Source organism: Solanum lycopersicum, chromosome 5, assembly GCF_036512215.1.
Source record: "Solanum lycopersicum chromosome 5, SLM_r2.1".
In the NCBI taxonomy this organism is placed as follows: domain Eukaryota; kingdom Viridiplantae; phylum Streptophyta; class Magnoliopsida; order Solanales; family Solanaceae; genus Solanum; species Solanum lycopersicum.
Genome location: NC_090804.1, coordinates 11,203,322 through 11,224,878, shown reverse-complemented (window position 1 = coordinate 11,224,878; position 21,557 = coordinate 11,203,322). Strand labels below are relative to the sequence as shown.

The following is a 21,557-nucleotide window of genomic DNA, read 5'->3' as shown; positions in this document are numbered from 1 at the left end:
TCCATTGAGTACTCCAATGGTGGTAAGATCTCTTGACATCAATACAGATCCATTTCGACCTTAAGAGAATGATGAAGAGCTTCTTGGTGATGAAACTCCTTATCTTAGTACGATCGGGGCACTAATGTACCTTGCTAACAATACTCGACCAGATATCTGTTTTGCAGTAAGTCTACTGGCAAGATTCAGTTCCTCCCCAACAAAAAAGACATTGGAATGGTGTTAAACACATACTTCGATATCTTCGAGGGACCATGGACATGGGTTTATTCTATTCCAATGAATCCAAATCAGAACTGATTGGTTACGCAGATGCAGGGTATTTATCAGATCCGCATAAAGCTCGATCACAAACAGGCTATTTGTTTACATGTGGAGACACGACAATATCTTGGCGATCAATGAAGCAAACATTGGTAGCCACTTCTTCAAATCATGCAGAAATAATAGCCATCCATGAAGCAAGTCGAGAGTGCGTCTGGTTGAGATCAATGACCCATTATATTCAGAAAATGTGTGGTTTTTCTTTGAAAAAGAATATACCAACCACAATGTACAAAGATAATGCTGCATGTATAGCTCAATTGAAAGGAGGATACATCAAAGGAGACCGGACAAAGCATATCTCACCAAAGTTCTTTTTCACGCATGATCTTCAACAAAATGGTGAGATAGAAGTTCAACAAATTCGTTCAAGTGATAATCTTGCTGATTTATTCACTAAGGCATTGCCAACATCAACATTTGAGAAGTTGAAATACAAGATTGGAATGCGCCGTCTCCGAGATATCAAGTAAAGTTTTCATCAGGGGGAGCGAAATACGCGTTGTACTCTTTTCCTTAACTATGGTTTTGTCCCAAGTTGGGTTTTCCTGGTAAGGTTTTTAATGAGGCAACATTCAAAGCGTATTATGAGATATGTGTACTCTTTTTCCTTCACTAGGCTTTTTCCCACTGGGTTTTTCCTAGTAAGGTTTTAACGAGGCACATAATCTATGGACATCCAAGGGGGAGTGTTATAAATCCATTGAATTGTGTGGATTGTCCTTTAGATTTACTCAAGACTTAATTGTATTCATGTATACATGTTCCCAAGGTGATAAGAATCATTTGGATAACTATGTACCTACTAATTGGACATTTATCATGGGGGCTTTTGGGGTGATATCTCAACTCTATAAATAGAGATATCATTCACCTTTTGTAATACATACTTGAATAAGAAAATTATCTCCTCTATCTTATACTTCTTGTCTTTTTCTTCTTATATTCTGAGCTTTCTTTACAACATGTTCAACTTTTTCATTTTAATATAATTAAGAACATTAATTATTTTTGTCTGACTTTATCGTTAGGTAAATTATATAAGATACTAATAGTCAAATTAAAATTTTCAAAATATAATTAATAAAATATATAAGGCATTTTTTTCTATTCTTAAATATATATCCTCTTTTATTATATAAAAGAGAATTCACACTAAAGCAATACATCTTTTTTAACGTGTTCTGCTTCAGTATATTTTTTTAAAAAATAAAAAATATTTCTTTTGTTTTACTATAATTTAATTACTATATAATATTTTTAAATTTATGCAACTTATTTAATCTATGATTTTTAATTTGAAAATTCATATTATTTGGAATAATTAAATAAATGGAGTATTCAAATTTTGAAAAAGTTAATCTTGTTACGAAACTATATAAATTTAGAAGAAGAAGAAAGTAGGGAGAAGAGAAAAGACTTCTTATTTTTCTTGAAGTATATTCAGGATTCATAGATCTTTTATCAATCTTCTTTACAATGAAGGAAAACCCTTTATTTATAGGAAAAACCTTACTTGGTCCCCAAGTACGATTCCTAACCATATCCTACTAGGACTCCACATAATTACATTCACTATAATACAAATTGTTTATAACACTCCCCTTGAATGTCGATAGATTATGTGCCTCGTTAAAACCTTACTAGATAAAACCCAGTGGGAAAAAAATCTAGTGAAAGAAAAAGAGTACACATATCTAATAATACGCATTATGGATGCCTCATTAAAAATCTTACAAGGAAAACCCAATAGGACAAAACCTTGCGAGAGAAAAAGAGTACATCGCGTATTAACTCCCCCTTATGAGAACATCAATTCAGAGACTAGAATCTTCGTTTTCCAAGCTTGTGCATCATCTTCTTGAAAGTTGTAGTTGATAGAGACTTGGTGAATAAATCAACAATAATGTTACTTGAATATACCTCTTGCATGTTGATATCACCATTCTTGGGAGCTCATGAGTAGAAAAATCTTGACGAAATATGTTTTCTTCTATCTACTTTTATGAATCTTTTCTTCAAGATCAAAGATTTCTGCAAGTCCCTTACTTTAACTTCTTTAAGCAAATAATCTATTGCCTTTTGAAAACTCTTCAAGAGTTTCAATTCTAGTTATCAACTTGCACAACAATATTTGTATATGCTTCATGCGTTTTGAATCGATTTAATTCTTATAAAGATTATAAACAAGTTCTCCAAAAACTTGCACATACTTTAGATTTTGAATCCTTCATGACTTTTCATATTAATTTTGTCAAGTGATAACATTCAATATTAAATGTATGATATATTATAGTGACTAGATTGCAAGTCAAATAAGCTTACGCTTACCAAGATGCATCATTCCACTTTTCACTTGATAGTTATTTCTATATAAGTATGCTTTAATAGATGTAGAATTCATATCCTCATAATCTTTTACAATATTGCGCGCTATTGTATCAAAGATATCGTCAACGATATATCATTTTGTATCGATTCACAATACGACAAAACTTATTGAGATCTCATCACTTCATTATTTTTAGGTAGCTACCCCTCTCATGAGGTTTCATAAAGTGTTATGTCGTAGGCTCTCCAAGAGCACATTGTCTCCTTATTATAATCATTTTAATTCTTTGATCCTCCTCTTTTTTCAAGGATTATTTTATTTAGAATTGATTAGTCTATCATGCTTCATGTATGTCATAGACTTTATCCTTAAGGGACATTCAATAGGAGTATTTACAACTTTTGTGTTGCTTCTAATCTCCCCCTTATGTTAGACAACCTAACATATATCTAAATCTTTTGGAGAATCTATCTTTGTGCATCATAGTATATTCATTAATCATATATTGCACATCAAAATTATCAGATGAAAACTATTTGGTCCCTGACCATAAACCAATTAACAGAAAAATTGATCATAACTTATTGGTTTGATTCATACAATTATGTTTGTATGTAATATCATATTTCAGATCAACACATGAAACTTTATTTTCATAAGCAATGATTCACTATGTGAGACATTTAGTGTCACATCATCTTGAGTATTTATCAATATTACCAAGATAAATTGTCTTGATTACATATTTTGAAATTGTGCTCTTAACTCAATTATTTTTGCACAAACAATTTTGTGAATGTCAAACTACTGGTTGACAACAAAGGCACATGTGATTATCTTATTGATGCATCTTTTTATGATATCACATGATAGGTAAATGGACTCATATTCACCTTTTCTACTTTTCAGAATTTAGGGATTTAGTCCCAACTTTAATTGATCCAATCAACTTTATCACGAGAACAAGCAGCGTAAAGAATTCTGAAAGAATCTTCATTTTTTCAATATATGTCCATTACTCAGTATGCACATCTTTGGGATGACCAAATTATTCATGCCAACTAATAAAATTAGTAGTTTTCGTAAACTCCAAGTTTACTATGCATGTGCGTTTTGCTTTAGTAAATTTATGATTTACTATTTTATGAGTAAATTTCAATTTTATTTGTCACGACCCAAAACGAGCCGCGAGTGGCAACCACACTTACCCTCCTATGTGTGCGAACCAACCAATCTAAACCCCAACATTTCAACCATAATAAATAGAGTATAATGCGGAAGACTTAAAACTCATTAACGAAATCAATTAATAACTTCTTAAATTCAATACTTATCATTCCCCCAAAATCTGGAAGTCATCATCACAAGAACATCTATCCTCAAATTACTAAATCTAAGAGTATCTAAGAAGCTAAAATAAGTAAAAGAAATGGTCTATGTCCAAACTTCAAGACATCAAGACGCGAAGGAAAGAATCTAGTCCGAGCTAGGAACAATAGCTCACCCTGAAATCTGATTATGCTGAAGTTTGGCTAGAGTTGCGGTTGAGTCGGAATCGATGGCACGTTTGCTGCACTCCACAAATGACAAAGAAAGAAACATATAAGTAGGGGTCAGTACAAGGCACAAGTACTGAGTAGGTATCATCGGCCAACTCAAAATAGAAAGCAATATACATCAAATAATATCATAAAATCAACTACAATACTCAACAGATAACAACAGCAAGTACCATAACCATTGGCCACAACCCAAGCACATCTATGAGGACTCACGCCTCCACACCATACTCGTTTGGGAAATAGGTTCTTTAAATTGAGTACATTAACATAATTCAAGATTCATTCTTTTTACTATCCTGTTGTCGGAACGTGACACTCCGATCCCCTAATACTATGTGTCGGTTCGTGACACCCGATCCCCTAATACTACGTGTCGGTTCGTGACACCCGATCTCCTAATACTACGTGTCGGTTCGTGACACCCGATCCCCTAATACTACGTGTCGGTTCGTGACACCCGATCCCCTAATACTACATGTCGGTTCGTGACACCCGATCCCCTAATACTCCGTGTCGGTTCGTGACACCCGATCCATTAACCTCAATCTTTGAGTTCATCAAGCCTTCTTTTATACCAAGGCATCATCATTAACAGAGAGGGTTTTAGGTTTAAGCTTCACAACCTTATCTTTCCAACCCATTACAATTACATAATCACATCATGCAAGCATACAATTAAGCATATAGAAGACTTTACAATACTACCCAATACATATCATTCGCTATTAAGAGTTTTACTATGAAATAGCATAAACCATAACCTACTTCCACCGAAGATTCGTGATCAAGCAATCTACTTTTCCAATGCTTTTTGCTTTCTCTTCGTTCTTCTTTCTCTCTCGCTCGTTCTCTCTTCTTTTCTTTTTAATTTTCTCCTTATTCCAACCCTTTTTCTTTTACCCTAATTACCATATAATTAAGTATAAAATAGGCTAAAAGTAACCCACTATTTATTCCAAGGTTATCTCCTTTAACCCCCAAGTAATTGAATTATTAACCTTAACCCACTAACTTTATAATTATAAGCAGGAATAGTCCAAAACGCCCCTTAAAACTTTTAACAGAAATCCGACCCAGTCAGGGTTACGCAACCTGTGACGGCCCATCGTGCCTGCGACGGTCCGTCCTGCTGCTTTCGTCACAAAGTTCAGAGACTAAATTTCATCAAAGGGTCTGTGACGGTCCGTCGTGCCCACGACGGTCCGTCCTTCCATGTCGTCGCGAAGTTCAGAGAGTTGTTCTCAGTACCCAAATTTTTAGAATCTAAGTGTTTTGGAACGAGACCCCCTGGACGGTCTGTCGTGCTCATGACGGTCCATCGTGGGATCCGTCGACCCAGACAGTTATTACCAGAAATAAACTCTACTGCTCAAAACGACTAACAGGTCGTTACAATAGATACCAATTTACCCATTGTTCATCCCCGAACTATCACAAGAAGAAAAACAAGGGCAAAAAGGAGTATCTGAATCTGTAAACAGGTGTGGGTATTTTTCTTGCATATCAGCCTCCTTCTCCCAAGTGGACTCTTCAATTGGTCGATTCTTCCATTGGACCTTGATGGATGCAATCTCCCTTGACCTCAACTTGCGGACTTCTCTATCTAAAATGGCAACAGGCTCCTCTTCATAAGACAAATTTTCATCAAGAAGAACTGAATCCCAACGAATGATGTAGTTTCCATCCCCATGGTATCTTTTCAGCATAGACACATGAAATACCGGGTGCACTCCTGAGAGTCCTGGGGGCAAAGCTAATTCATAAGCTACCTCCCCCACGCGCTTCAGAACTTCAAATGGACCAATGTACCTCGGACTAAGCTTACCTCGCTTACCAAACCGCATCACCCCTTTCATGGGTGAAACCTTCAGTAGGACTTGTTCACCCTCCATAAACTCTAAGTCTCTAACCTTTCGATCTGCATATTCTTTCTGCCTACTTTGAGCCGCTAAAAGCTTTTCTTGAATGCATTTCACTTTATCTAACGATTCCCTCAGAAGGTCAGTACCCCAAGGTCTAACCTCAAATGCATCAAACCACCCAATGGGCGACCTACATCTTCTCCCATACAGTGCCTCAAATGGGGTCATATCAATACTTGAGTGATAGCTATTGTTGTATGAGAACTCTGCTAAGGGTAAGAAGTTATCCCAATGACCACAAAACTCTATCACACATGCACGAAGCATATCCTCTAAAACTTGAATCGTTCGCTCAGACTGATCATCAGTCTGAGGGTGAAATGCAGTACTAAGATCCAACCTAGTACCTAACTCGGCATGCAATGTTTTCCAAAACTTAGAAGTAAACTGCGTACCTCTATCTGATATGATGGAAAGTGGAAGTCCGCGCAATCGAACAATTTTTGAGATGTAAAGTTTGGCTAACTTCTCTGCATTGTAAGTCACCTTAACCGGAATAAAGTGAGCAGACTTAGTTAATCTGTCAACAATCACCCAAATAGAGTCATACTTACCTATCGTCTTTGGAAGACCAACCACGAAGTCCATTGCAATTCTCTCCCACTTCCATTCAGAAATGGGCATTCTCTGAAGTGTCCCTCCAGGCTTCTGGTGTTCATATTTTACTTGCTGACAATTCGGGCATTGAGCAACAAAATCAACAATGTCACGCTTCATCCTACTCTACCAAAAATGTTGTTTTAGGTCACGATACATCTTGGTTGCACCAGGATGTATAGAATACCTTGAACTATGAGCCTCTGTAAGAATAATGTGAATTAAATCATCGACGCGGGGTACACATACCCTTCCCTTAATTCTCAATAAACCTTTCTCGTCGATTTTTGCTTCTTTAGCCTCTCCTCGCAACACCTTATCTCGGATCCGGATCAGTTTCTCATCGGTAAACTGCTTTCCTTTAATCTTATCAAGAAAGGAAGATCTTGCCTCCACACAGGCCACGAATCCTCCCTTCTCATTTATTTCTAGCCTCATAAAGTCATTAGCTAGAGTCTGAACCTCTCTAGCCAATGGGCGTCTAGAAACCTGCAAGTGGGCTAGACTTCCCATGCTCCCTGCCTTTCTACTTAAAGCATCTGCCACAACATTAGCTTTTCCCGGATGATACAAGATAGTGATATCATAGTCCTTCAGTAGTTCCATCCATCTCCTCTGTCTCAAATTCAAATCTTTCTGAGTAAAGACATACTGTAAACTACGATGATCCGTATAGACTTCACATTTAACCCCATATAGATAATGTCTTCATTGCTTTAATGCAAACACTACTGCCGCTAACTCCTAATCGTGGGTTGGATAATTACGTCCATGCACCTTTAATTGCCTCGAGGCATAAGCAATTACATTCTTCTCTTGCATTAGCACTGCACCCAAACCAGAATAGGATGCATCACAGTAAACAATGAAATTCTTACCTTCCACTGGCAGGGTAAGAATCGGTGCAGTAGTCAACAAAGTCTTGAGCTTCTGAAAGCTTTCTTCACACTCGTCCGACCATTCTTGAGCTTCTGAAAGCTTTCTTCACACTCGTCCGACCATACAAATGGAACACTCTGCTTAGTCAAGTTTGTCAATTGGGAAGCAACGGAAGAAAATCCCTTGACAAATCGACGATAGTAGCTAGCTAAACCAACGAAGCTCCTTACCTCTGTAACATTAGTAGGTCTTACCCAACTCTTCACTGCTTCGATCTTAGAAGGATCCATCATCACTCCATCCTTAGAAACCACATGCCCCAAGAAGGACACTAAATCTAGCCAAAACTCACACATAGAGAATTTAGCATAAAGCTTTTTCTCCCTCAACATTTCCAATACCATTCTCAAGTGCTCCTCGTGTTCTTTCTTGCTCTTTGAGTATACCAGTATATCATCAATGAATACAATGACAAAGAGATCCAGGCATGGCTTAAAAATCCTATTCATCAAGCTCATGAAAGCAGCCGGGGCATTCGTAAGCCCAAAAGACATTACTAAGAACTCATAATGCCCATACCTGGTCCGAAAAGCAGTCTTGGGCACATCCGTTGCCCGTATTTTCAAATGATGATACCCAGATCTCAAATTGATTTTTGAGAAGGTACAAGCACCTTGTAACTGATCGAACAAATCATCGATGCGAGAAAGAGGAACTTGTTCTTAATAGTTACCTTATTCAGTTGTTTGTAGTCAATGCACATCCGAAAACTTCCATCCTTCTTCTTCACAAACAAAACAGGAGCACCCCAAGGGGATGCACTTGGTCTAATAAAGCCTTTGCTTAACAACTCTTGAAGTTGGGGCTTTAACTCTCTTAACTCAGCGGGAGCCATCCTATAAGGGGGTATGGAAATGGGACGAGTACCCGGCTCCAGATCAATGCAAAAGTCGATATCCCTATCCGGTGGCATACCAGGAAGGTCTGCAGGAAACACATCCAGAAACTCACGGACTATTGAAACCGACTCAATTGAAGGTACTTGGGTAGTATCATCCCTGAGGTATGCCAAGAAAGCTAAACAACCCTTTCTAACCATTCTCTTAGCGCGAAGGAAGGAGATGATACGAACTGGAGTGGAAGTGTAGTCACCCTCCCACACTAACGGATCTGTCCCAGGCTTGGCCAACGTTACAGTTTTAGCATTACAATCTAAGATTGCAAAATTTGGAGAAACCCAAGTCATACCCAGAATTACATCGAAGTCAACCATTTCTAAGATAACCAAGTCTACATGAGTATTGCTCTCCATAAAAGTCACAGGACAAAACCTATACACCTTTTTAACTATCACAGACTCACCCACCGGAGTAGAAACACGAATAGGCATGTCAAGCAATTCACAATGTAAATTAAGACCAGTAGCAAATGAGGAAGATACATATGAAAATGTGGATCCAGGATCAAATAATACAGAAGCCATGCAATCACAAATCAAAAGATTACCTGTGATAACAGTATCAGATGTCTCCGCTTCAGACCTCCCAGGGAAAGCATAACAATGGGCCCTATCACCTGTCTGCCCATTACCCCGGCCGTTTTGATAACCACCATTACCTCGGCCACCACGTCCTCCCGAATAATGGCCTCTTCCATGACCACCTCTACCTCTAATTATTGGGGGTCTGTAACTCGATTTTGGACAATTTCTCCTAATATGTCCAGTCTCTCCACATCCATAACAATCTCTAGATTCAAGCATAGGTCTTTGTGAGAACGACGGAGTCTGGGGATAACCTCCAAACTCAGAGAAATGTTGACCGGTCTGCGGTGGACCCCCAGCTACAGTCTGTAGTGAAGATTGAATGGGTCGGGCTGGATAACCTCCTGAACTCTGCCCTCTAGAATAAGAACCATTAAACTCTCCTTCCTTACGAAACTTCTTAGTTGCTGATGCCATGGTGAAGTCATTTGGCTTCACTCCCTCCACTTCTATCACGAAATCTACCACCTCCTGAAAGGATTTTGCTGCAGCAGCTACCTGTAAAGCTGAGATCTGTAAATCTGACCTCAACCCTTTCACGAAACGGCGAATCCGCTCTTGTGGACTGAAGCAAAGCTGGGTGGCATACCTGGATAATGCACGAAACTTAGCCTCATACGCAGTAACCGACATCCTGCCTTGCTCTAGGCTCAGGAACTCATCTCTCCTCCTATCCCTCAAAGTTCGGGGTATATACTTCTCCATAAACAAGCTAGAGAACGATGCCCAAGTCATAGGTGGTGCTTGTGCTGGTTGACACTCAACATACGATCGCCACCACATTTTGGCGTTCCCCTGAAATTGATAGGTCACAAACTCGACGCCAAATCGTTCTACTATGCCCATCTTGTGTAGTAGCTCATGACAATCAACCAGAAAATCATAGGCATCCTCAGATTCAGTACCCTTGAAGACTGGAGGTTTCAATTTCAAGAACTTACTGAAAAGTTCATGCTGATCACTTGTCATTATAGGCCCTGTAGTCAACCGAGGAAACGTGCCTATTTCCAATGAGTCATCCATGCGGGGAGCCACAGCAGCTGCATGTTTTACTCACGGAACCTGAGGTGCTGGTGCAGAAAACACTGGAGGTGTCTGGCCCTGATCAGATAACCCGCTAAGATAAGCAAGAACCTGATTAATCATCTCTGGGGTAGGTTGGGGTGGTAATTCCTCATTCTGCACTTGCTCGTTCTCCCTTTCCTCCCCCTCTCTTACTACTTCCTCAGTCGGTGGAGGAGTCACCGCCCTAGTACTAGATGGGCCAGGTGCTTGTCCTCTTCCTCTAGAGGACGTCCTCCCGCGACCTCTGCCACGGCCTCTTGTCACTGCCCCTCTTTGAGCTACAGCCCCAGTGGCTGGCTCAGACGCATCTTGTCTTGCCGGTGTTGGTGTTGGCGCGGTTGTTGCTCTAGTTCTAACCATCTGCGAAATAGAGTGAAGATGGTCAGATACCAATTTGTATCACCTAGATACCAATTGGACCCAAGTAATAGCATGAAAGAAAGAAAGAATGGAATTTTCCTAAAGTATTGTAGTCTCTCAAAGAAAAGTAAAGGCGTCCCCCTACCGTTCCTCAAGACTCTACTAGACTTGTTCTTGTGTGATGAGACCAACGAACCTAATGCTTTGATACCAAGTTTGTCACGACCCAAAACGAACCGCGAGTGGCACCCACACTTACCCTCCTATGTGTGCGAACCAACCAATCTAAACCCCAACATTTAAACCATAATAAACAGAGTATAATGCGGAAGACTTAAAACTCATTAATGAAATCAATTAATAACTTCTTAAATTCAATACTTATCATTCCCCCAAAATCTGGAAGTCATTATCACAAGAACATCTATCCTCAAATTACTAAATCTAAGAGTATCTAAGAAGCTAAAATAAGTAAAAGAAATGGTCTATGTCCGAACTTCAAGACATCAAGACGCGAGGAAAGAATCCAGTCTGAGCTAGGAACAATAGCTCACCCTGAAATCTGATTATGCTGAAGTCTGGCTAGAGTTGCGGTTGAGTCGGAATCGATGACACGTTTGCTGCACTCCACAAATGACAAAGAAAGAAACATACAAGTAGGGGTCAGTACAAGGCACAAGTACTGAGTAGGTATCATCGGCCAACTCAAAATAGAAAGCAATATACATCAAATAATATCATAAAATCAACTACAATACTCAACAGATAACAACAGCAAGTACCATAACCATTGGCCACAACCCAAGCACATCTATGAGGACTCACGCCTCCACATCATACTCGTTTGGGAAATAGGTTCTTTAAATTGAGTACATTAACATAATTCAAGATCCATTCTTTTTACTATCCTGGTGTCGAAACGTGATACTCCGATCCCCTAATACTACGTGTCGATTCGTGACACCCGATCCCCTAATACTACGTGTCGGTTCGTGACACCCGATCCCCTAATACTACGTGTCGGTTCGTGACACCCGATCCCCAAATACTCCGTGTTGGTTCGTGACACCCGATCCATTAACCTCAATCTTTGAGTTCATCAAGCCTTCTTTTATACCAAGGCATCATCATTAACAGAGAGGGTTTTAGGTTTAAGCTTCACAACCTTATCTTTCCAACCCATTACAATTACATAATCACATCATGCAAGCATACAATTAAGCATATAGAAGACTTTACAATACTACCCAATACATATCATTCGCTATTAAGAGTTTTACTATGAAATAGCATAAACCATAACCTACCTCCACCGAAGATTCGTGATCAAGCAATCTACTTTTCCAATGCTTTTTGCTTTCTCTTCGTTCTTCTTTCTCTCTCGCTCGTTCTCTCTTCTTTTCTTTTTAATTTTCTCCTTATTCCAACCCTTTTTCTTTTACCCTAATTACCATATAATTAAGTATAAAAGATGCTAAAAGTAACCCACTATTTATTCCAAGGTTATCTCCTATAACCCCCAAGTAATTGAATTATTAACCTTAACCCACTAACTTTATAATTATAAGCAGGAATAGTCCAAAATGCCTCTTAAAACTTTTAACAGAAATCCGACCCAGTCAGGGTTACGCAACCTGTGACGGCCCATCGTGCCTGCGATGGTCCGTCCTGCTGCTTCCGTCACAAAGTTCAAAGACTAAATTTCATCAAAGGGTCTGTGACGGTCCGTCGTGCCCATGACGGTCCGTCCTTTCATGTCGTCGCGAAGTTCAGCGAGTTGTTCTCAGTACCTAAATTTTTAGAATCTAAGTGTTTTGGAACGAGACCCCCTCGACGGTCCGTCGTGCTCATGACGGTCCGTCGTGGGATCCGTCGACCCCGACATTTATTACCAGAAATAAACTCTACTGCTCAAAACAACTAACAGGTCGTTACATTATTACTCCAAGAGTAATTTTTAGATTTATTTCTTCTCAATTACTTTACCCTTTAGGTGAGTCGTGATTCTATCATTGAATGAACTAACTGAAGAAAATTGTGCATGTAACATATTATTCGTGCCAACATTTTTGCAAACATCAAGTTACGAGATAATAATAGGCACACATGAGACCATATAGAAGAAACATTTATTAGGACCATTAAATATTAAACAATCTACTAGGTGGATGACTAGGTCCACAAATATATGTATACGTTCCTAGAACGCAGAGAATTCAATCTCAACTTTCATTTATGATGGTCTCACAATTAACTTGCCTTGTTAACAAGGAGTACAAGAAAATTCACGTCTAGCATGGTGGCTTATCACCTCATTCACTCTAAAGAATGGAGCTGTATTTTTACCATTTATCAAAGGCTCTCATTCTTCATGAATGGAACACAATCATCTAAGTACATCAAATTCTGATAACTTAGTACCTCATTCAATATTCATGTGCATCATTCAATCAATTGTCTTCTTTTAGACATTTATGCACTGCTACATTCACTTTAGGGAATGGATCTGCTTAACGAGATATATTTCATGACTAATTTTATCAAAAACTCATTATTTCCCTTAGTCATCATAATATCATCAATATGGTGCATTGAGACTCAAACTCAACGTCTTATGCCATAAATCAATGAGGGACTTGAATCCAACATCTTTCATCACAAAGCATCAAGAATTCTGATGTCTTACCCTCTTGGTGCGATTAGACATGAATCTATCGTCTTACCATCTTGGTGCAATTGGACTTGAATCCATCGTCTTATCTTTTTTGGTGCGATAAAACTTAAATTTATCGTCTTACCCTCAATGAGGCTCAACCTCAAGCCTTTAAAATAATTGCAAATTTATCACTTTTGATGACCATTAATATGATCACATATCATAATTACACACAAAATTGAGAATATTGATTTCTTATAATCAACACTAGCATTTAATAGATATAGTTTAATAGATCACGTACCTCACATAAAGATTGAAAACATATCTTTCACTAAATTGTGCTTATTTAATTATTAAAAAAAATTAAAGAATTTTCTTCCTAGTCGATTAAAATTAAATGTATAGAAAGTTGACAAGTCTCTTTAAATACTTATTTTAGATGGTACCTCCAGATCTGTTACATAAATAATTAGAACATAAAGATAAACCATACCTTAAAGATATAAGAACCTTATTGCATAACTTATGCAAGATGTCTTTTGCACTTTTTCCGCTTTTTCATCATTTTTAAAGAATAGAACAATCGTGCTGATAACGTGTTATGAAATTATATAAATTTAGAAGAAGAAGAAAGTAGGGAGAAGAGAAAAGAGTTCTTATTTCTCTTGAAGTATATTCAGGATTCATAGATCTTTTATCAATTTTTTATACAATGAAGGAAAACCCTTTATTTATTTAGAAGGAAAACCTTACTTGGTCCCCAAGTAGGATTCATAACCATATCCTACTAGGACTCTACATAATTAGACATTCACTATAATACAATGTTTATAACAAATCTACTGCAAAATAAATAAAATGGGAAAATTTAATGAAGAAGCTGTGAGGCACAAATTAATAGAAGGAAATGAGATTAATGAAGTGAGATCATATATTAAAAGGCAGATGAATAATTAATAAAAAAAGAATTGGAAACATGGAACAAGGAGAAACAGGACCCCACACTTCCCGGCTGAGGTAAAAAAAAGAAAAATAAGCATTGTTACGTGTTTACTCCAAATTAGAGGCAAGACACATTTAGATTAGTTTGATAAAGGAAATGACCATAATACCCATAATTTTTACAGAGAAGAAGCCATGTTTAAATTTTTTGAAACTCTCTTCTCTTCAATAAATATAAGTAAAAAAATAAAATATTTATCGGATTATATTTCTCACGCAAAAAATTTGTATAATATAATTTATATAGTTTAATGTTTATAATTATATAAATTTATTACAAAAATAACTAATTATATAAATATATACGTGAACTATATAAATTCATAAATTATGCAAATGAAACAGTAACTACAGCTCGTTTATATGCAATTAGAGTTACGAAATATAATTAAGTTTATAATAATAGTTATTTGCAAAAATTTGTGTTTATTTTATTTGGGGGACAGATTTATAACTACAATCTATATATCTCGCATGTATTAAAACGGTGGGAATATGAGAATCTTCTTATTGTCCTATATTGTCATCAGTAACCATTTTTCTTTTCTCTACATTTCTTGATGTTTACTCAAGAGATTGATTTTCTCCTTCTCTTTATTTAAACGCAATTCCAAATTTCCAATTTTTATTTCTCGATCACAAAACTTATATCTAATCAATTATCCAAAATGTAGTATAAAGATCTTGTGTTTATGAATAAAGGGAAAACCATTGATTTCTTTGTTCTTATAATGAAGATGATAAGGTTACAAGAAAACTATACATGATAAGAAAACAATATACATGGTAAGTAGTCATTTTTATTTTATATACTTTTTTGATGACTTAAGATGCAAATATTATTTTTCAAGAAAATACTAAACTTTGAGATCTTTTTTTTGTTTTTATGAACTTCAGATTACCAAACAAAATTCCTACCCCACAAGACCCATTTGAGAAAGTTTTGTAACAACTTCAATTTGCTATTAGGCTACAGAAAAGCAAAATTTATGAGGGTTTTCGATAGGTGGAAAAATCACTTTTTAGGAAAAATAATTTTCGTGGAGATGTCATTTTCCTATTTTTAATATTTGCTTTCACAAATTTTTGTTTTCATGTGAATGTAAAATCTTTAAATTTATTACTAATCTTTTTTTAGTAATGTTATAGCGAATACAAGTTTTTTCATTATAAATTTATAGGAATCCGTCCACAATTTAAGTGAGAGATTTTTTCTATATCGGGAAAAGAAGATTTTTCTATTTGATATATAACGGAATACATTTTTATCAAAAAGGAAGACGTTATTTTCAATTTCTCATATTCAAAGTTTCATAAAAAATTTAGGGTCTTTTCATAGATTAAATAGCCATTGTTTTTTTTTTAATAAATTATACTTCCGAAATATGATAAATATGATACGTTGTATATATATATATATATGGGGTCTTTTCATAGATTAAATAGCCATTGTTTTTTTTAATACGAAATGTGATAAATATGATACGTTATATATATATATATATATATATATATATATATATATATATATATATATATATATATATATATATATATATATATATATATATATATATGATGTGAAAAAGATATTTTATACAAATGTCTTTATAATTTTTAGGAAAAATGCACAAGTACCCCCTCAATCTATGCTCGAAATCTCAGAGAAACACTTATACTAAACTAAGGTCCTATTACCTCCCTGAACTTATTTTATAAGTAATTTTCTACCCCTTTTTGGCCTACGAGGCACTAGCTTGAAAAAAAAAAGTCAACTAGTGTTGGGCCCACAAGATAATGTCACGTAGGCCGAAAAGGGGTAGAAAATTATTAATAAAATAAGTTCAAGGGGTAATAGGACTTTAGTATAATATAAGTGTCTCTGAGATTTTAGACATAGGTTGACGGGTACTTGTGCATTATCCCTAATTTTATAATCAATCAATGCAAATGCAGTTATTGAGAACTAGAGCATATATACCCTTTCTACTAACAGAGATACACGTGTCATGATCTTATCCACATATTCAATATTTATTTAATATCGGATAGACGAATAAGATTGTGTCACGTATTCCTATTTAGTCTTCCGTCACAGTGAATAACATGTATGCTCGAGTTTTGAATGGTAGAGGCACCAATGTCCCAAAAATATGATGAATGACATCTACTTACCATTTACCATATTTTGAGAATATATTTATCCTTTTCATAAGAAGAAATAATCTAATAGGCCATTTATTTGTACTAGTTTGTATTATGAACTCTTTTATTTAACTCTTTATAACTCAATAAAACACAATATATCAAACTCCTTCTGATGGACCAAGCTTATATAACATTAATATGGATGAGTACGCGAGAGTGTGTGACTACACATATTTCAAAGGCAACTAATACCATATTGAATTTTACAAATATTAAAATTATAAACGAATAAATTTGAAAAAAAACGTCTTCTTCCACCACTCCCATTTTTTGCAGTTATCCCTATCCCTGTCCAACACTTTTTCCTCTTTCTCCACACCAACTGTCATTTTCTTTAGTAGACCTTGACGTTGACACCTCCTTCACATCACGATTATTATCAATGAAGGGGAATAACGAGGTTGGTTTCATGATGATGCTCATTGGAGTCTACTAAATCTCAGTGAAATGAGAGAAAGAAGCAGTGCAAGTCTCTTTTTCGCCAGGCGAGAAAGGAATTTGCAAGTGGCATGCTGGTATGTATGCGGTTATTGGTAGTTAGTAGGGGTCGTTGATGGTGTAGAGAAATAAAGATAGTAGAGAGGAGAACGAGGCAGGTAATGGTGTGAAGAGGTTTGTCAATAAAAGCTGGTGGTGCAACAACTAATTAAGGGTGTTGATTATGTGAATATTGGAGAAGGAAGAAAGAAAAATGGTGGAGGTGTGTGTAGCGGAAATGGATACGGGCGAGGGAGAGAGTATAGATGGTCCTGCCTGCAAGACAAATGGTGGTATAACTTTTTCTGGTGGCTTTTGACTGATTTACTACGAGAATATGTGTAGGGAATGAACCGCAACAGAAATAATATTTGTGATAATAAAAGCAATAAAAGCGATACAATAGTACGATTAATTAACAAGAATAAAAAAAGCAATAATGACATCCAAATTTTATGTGGAAATCCTCATGAATGAATAGGGAAAAACTACAGCCTAAAGGAGCAACTAACAGGTTTGCTCAACTTTAGATGACTAGAAGAGGTGTGCTAACAGGTTTATCACTCTTAATGTTGAAGCATTCTAGTACACATTCAACGTACTTCTCTTGACATAATTATAATTTTTTTATTCGTTCTCGAACGATTTTCATCCTTAGAATTTATTGTGACGGACCCAAGTCTTTCTTGTCAAATGACTTAGACAAATCTCTCTTCAACCTTTCAATCAACTCTTTGTCTTGTCCTAAAATTAACATTTCATCAACATACAACAATAAAATTGTAAAATTGTTGTTAGAAAATCTTTTGAAGTATACACATGGATCAGAACAGGTCTTTGTGTATGTTTGCCTTTTTATCAAAGAGTCAAACTTTTTGTACCATTGCCCTAGTGCCTGTTTCCACCTATACCAATTTGCACACCATGTGTTTCTTTTCAGATACTTCAAATCTCTCTGGTTGCTCCATATAAATAATTTTAAAAAAATGCAATTTTCACGTCTAATTGCTAAATTTCAATATCAAGGCTAGCTGTTAGGCTCAAAATAGTTATAATAGAAGTCATTCTGACAACAGGTGAAAATATATCATCAAAATAAATACCTTTCTTTTTATCAAAGCCTTTTATAGTCGATCGAGTTTTATATCCGACCAACTTATCATTTCCATCTTTCGACAGTTTAAAGACCCACTTGTACTTAGGTGGTCTTTTGTCGTTTGAAGTTCAACTAGCTTGTATATGTCATTTTTCTGTAGAGATTCCATCTATTCTTGTATGGCTTTCATCCATTGACTCTTTTCTGGATAGGAAAACATCTCTTTAAGACTTTCTCGCTCACCCTCATCATTGATGAAGACATTCTCCGAGGAAGGTTACTTGGATGACTCTACCCTTTGTCTTTATGATCTCCTTAGAGGTTGATATTTTTCTTGTTCTTACGGCTACTCCAATTGCTCGGTATTGTCATCAAGTTTCTCCACCTGCTCAACAATCTCATTAGGTTGCTCTTCTTGCTGAGCAACTTCATTGATAGTACTTTATGTAGTTATGAGATGGTTAGTAGTAAAGGGAATGATGACAAGATTAGAGATTGTACCATTTTTTTTCTTGTCAGCAATTCCAACTTCACTTTCTTGGAAGATTATATTTCTCCTTTTGATGACCTTCTTCTTTAGAGGATCCCATAGTCTGTACTCAAACTCTTCATCTCCAAATTTGATGAATATGCAGAGAACTAATATATGATCTAGCTTGATTCTTTAATCCTTCGATATATGTGCAAAAGATTTGCAATCAAACACTTTTAGATGCGAGTAAGACACCACCTTGTTTGTCCAAACTCTCTTCGGAATGTCAAACTCCAATTAAGCAAATGGACTACGATTGATAAGATGACTTAGGTAATTGATCCATTATGAGAATGATTTCCACCTTCTCAATAATTGTGTCATTTCTTCTCTCAGCGATTCATTCTCTCAGCAACACCATTGTGTTTTGGGGTTACAAGAACTGTATTTTCATGTATGATTCCATGGTCTAACCAGTACTCTTCAAATTCTCTTGAAGTGTACTCTTCTTGGTTGTCAGTTCAGAGAAGTTTTAACTTTCGACATGTCTCCCTTTATACCAAAACATGAAACTGTTGAAAGTAACAAAAGATTTATTACCGCTCATTGTAACTATCTCCATTGAACCACAAACATCAGAATATACCAAATCAAATATATTCAACTTTCTTTTAGATGATGTTTGAAATGAGACGCTATGTTTATTATCAAATAAATAATAGTTACAAGGTTTTATCGTTATACATTTGGAAAAAGAGACGTGTAATTTTTTTACAAGAATTTGCAATCCTTTTCTGCAGAAATTCCTTCATGAATCGCATTGAATTCACCTTGGCATATTTTTACATTTATCCCGTACAGCGTACCATGAGCAACTCCTTTTGTAATAACCATTGATACTTTGGTGAGATTTCATTTTTTATTTGTGAAGTAGCTCTCATATCCATCTCGATCCAAAGCAACTCTTGAGATCAAGTTCATTTGCAAATTAGGTATATGTCACACATCTTTCAAAATTAGTGTGCATAGACATTTGTCTTTATGTAAACTTCTCCGATCCCCGAAATCTTTGAGAAACTTGTGTTATCCATTTTTACATTGTCAAAATCACTTGCTACATATCTAAAAGAACTTTTACCGGTGTGGTAGGGTAAGATATTGATGTGTTGACTCTACACCTGCAAAGCATATGCATTTCACTTCTTTGTTAATGAGGAGAACAACATTGTCATTATTTTACACCATGACAATTGTGTTGTCCTCATTTTTCTGGTAGTTGCTTTGTTCTTTGACTTTTCACGAGCTCCTGCTCTACCATAGTTGCTTGTGCTCTTCGATAACTCTTCCCTCTGCTTTTTGAGATGAGAGTGTGGTCGTGATTTTTCAGGCTTTTATCTCATCTTTATTTTAAGCATAAGGGATGTTGTGACATCCCTTAACTCAATAGAAAACTTACCATTTAAAATGGTTATTGCCAAATTATTGTAGGAAGATGGCAATGAGTTTAGAAGCATTATGACTTTGTCTTCCTCCCTGATCTTTACTCATTTAAATGGGACAAAGAAAATTATACCTTCACTCATATGTAGGACGTATAATTGTTTCTTTAGGTAAATTTATTTGTCAACGTCTTGGACATGTATAGATTTTTTAACTTTGTCCAAATTTCACATGCACTAGCTTTATCAATGATGTTATTAACCACATCATCAGTTTAGTGCAACTTGATGCACTAGCACTTTTTTCATTCATTCTTCCCAATCCTTGAGTTTCATGAATTCAGGCTTTTTGAATTTGCCGCCTAATGCCTTGTGCAAACCATGTTGTATGAGTAAATACCTCATCCTTCTCTGTCACATTGAGAAATCATTGTCACCATTGATTTTTCTTACCTTGTACTTTACTCCAGATATTTTTTTGTCACTGAGTACTGAATAGGTTGCAAAAATACATTTTTGTGAATGAGTTGTGCTCTGATACAAATTGTTGGGAATAAACCCGCAACAGAAATAATATTTGCTTTAATAAAAGCTATAAAAGCGAAAAATAACAATACAATTAATCAACAAGAACAAAAAGAGTAATAATGACACCAAAATTTTCATGAAACTCCTCCTGAATAAGGAAAAAATCACGACCCGTGAGGAGCAACTGATATCACTATAGTAAGAATTTTTACACTTGTTGGTATGAGAACCCACCTCACTACAATATCGCTCACACTCTCTATTTTTCCTTACAAACCATTTTTCGGTGATTCTTCACTCTCTATTTCTCCCTTTGTTTGTTTTTTTGGTGCATATGAGAATGAAGAGTGATCCCCCCTTTTATAGAGAACAAATGTAGTAGCCTCCAGATATGCTACAGAAGAAAAATATTTTCTTCTTCTTCTTCTTCACATTTTACCAACATTTGACTTTAAGAAAAGCGAAAGAGAAATCAGCCAAGCAAATTAAACACATGTATATCCAATTTCTTCCAAATCTGTCAATCTTTGATATTGTGAGATTTATCAAGTTTGACACATCGGAATGGACCCCACAATAGAGAGAGGAGAAGAGGAGGGGCTACTGCTGCTTAAGTTTTGTGCGGTTGTGTGGAGTTAAAAGATTAATATTTACTAATATATTTAGTTAATATTTTTTTTTGAATTAGTTAATGAATATAATTATGACATGTTATTACGAAAAATCTCACTAAATTATTATTTTGTAAATTAATAATTTTTTTAAGATAATATTTATCTCCGGTCAGATTTGGGCTAATGAAAAAAACAATCCAATTTTATAAAATAACAAGATAATATATTTTCAAAAGAGCCTTATATAAATATATGGTCTCATTAATATTATAAATTAATAATTCAAAAGACAAATATATCTAAGATAATTTAGTGAAATATAATTTTATTGCGTTTTGTTCTCAATTAAAATTAAATATAGTTGAAACTCATCACTTTTCTTATTATATCCAAAAGCTCTGGTGTTGCTTTTTGAACTACACCATAAGATTGTGAAGAGTTCTAGATACAATGTTCTTTACGCATAACTGATTTCAAA

The 21,557-nt window shown here is 35.8% G+C and overlaps 1 pseudogene; it reads right to left on the bottom strand.

Annotated features, from left to right (window-relative positions):
- Nucleotides 1-7,481: 7,481 nt before the first annotated feature.
- LOC138348647 (uncharacterized) lies at nt 7,482-11,347 on the bottom strand (annotated as a pseudogene).
- Nucleotides 11,348-21,557: the final 10,210 nt, after the last annotated feature.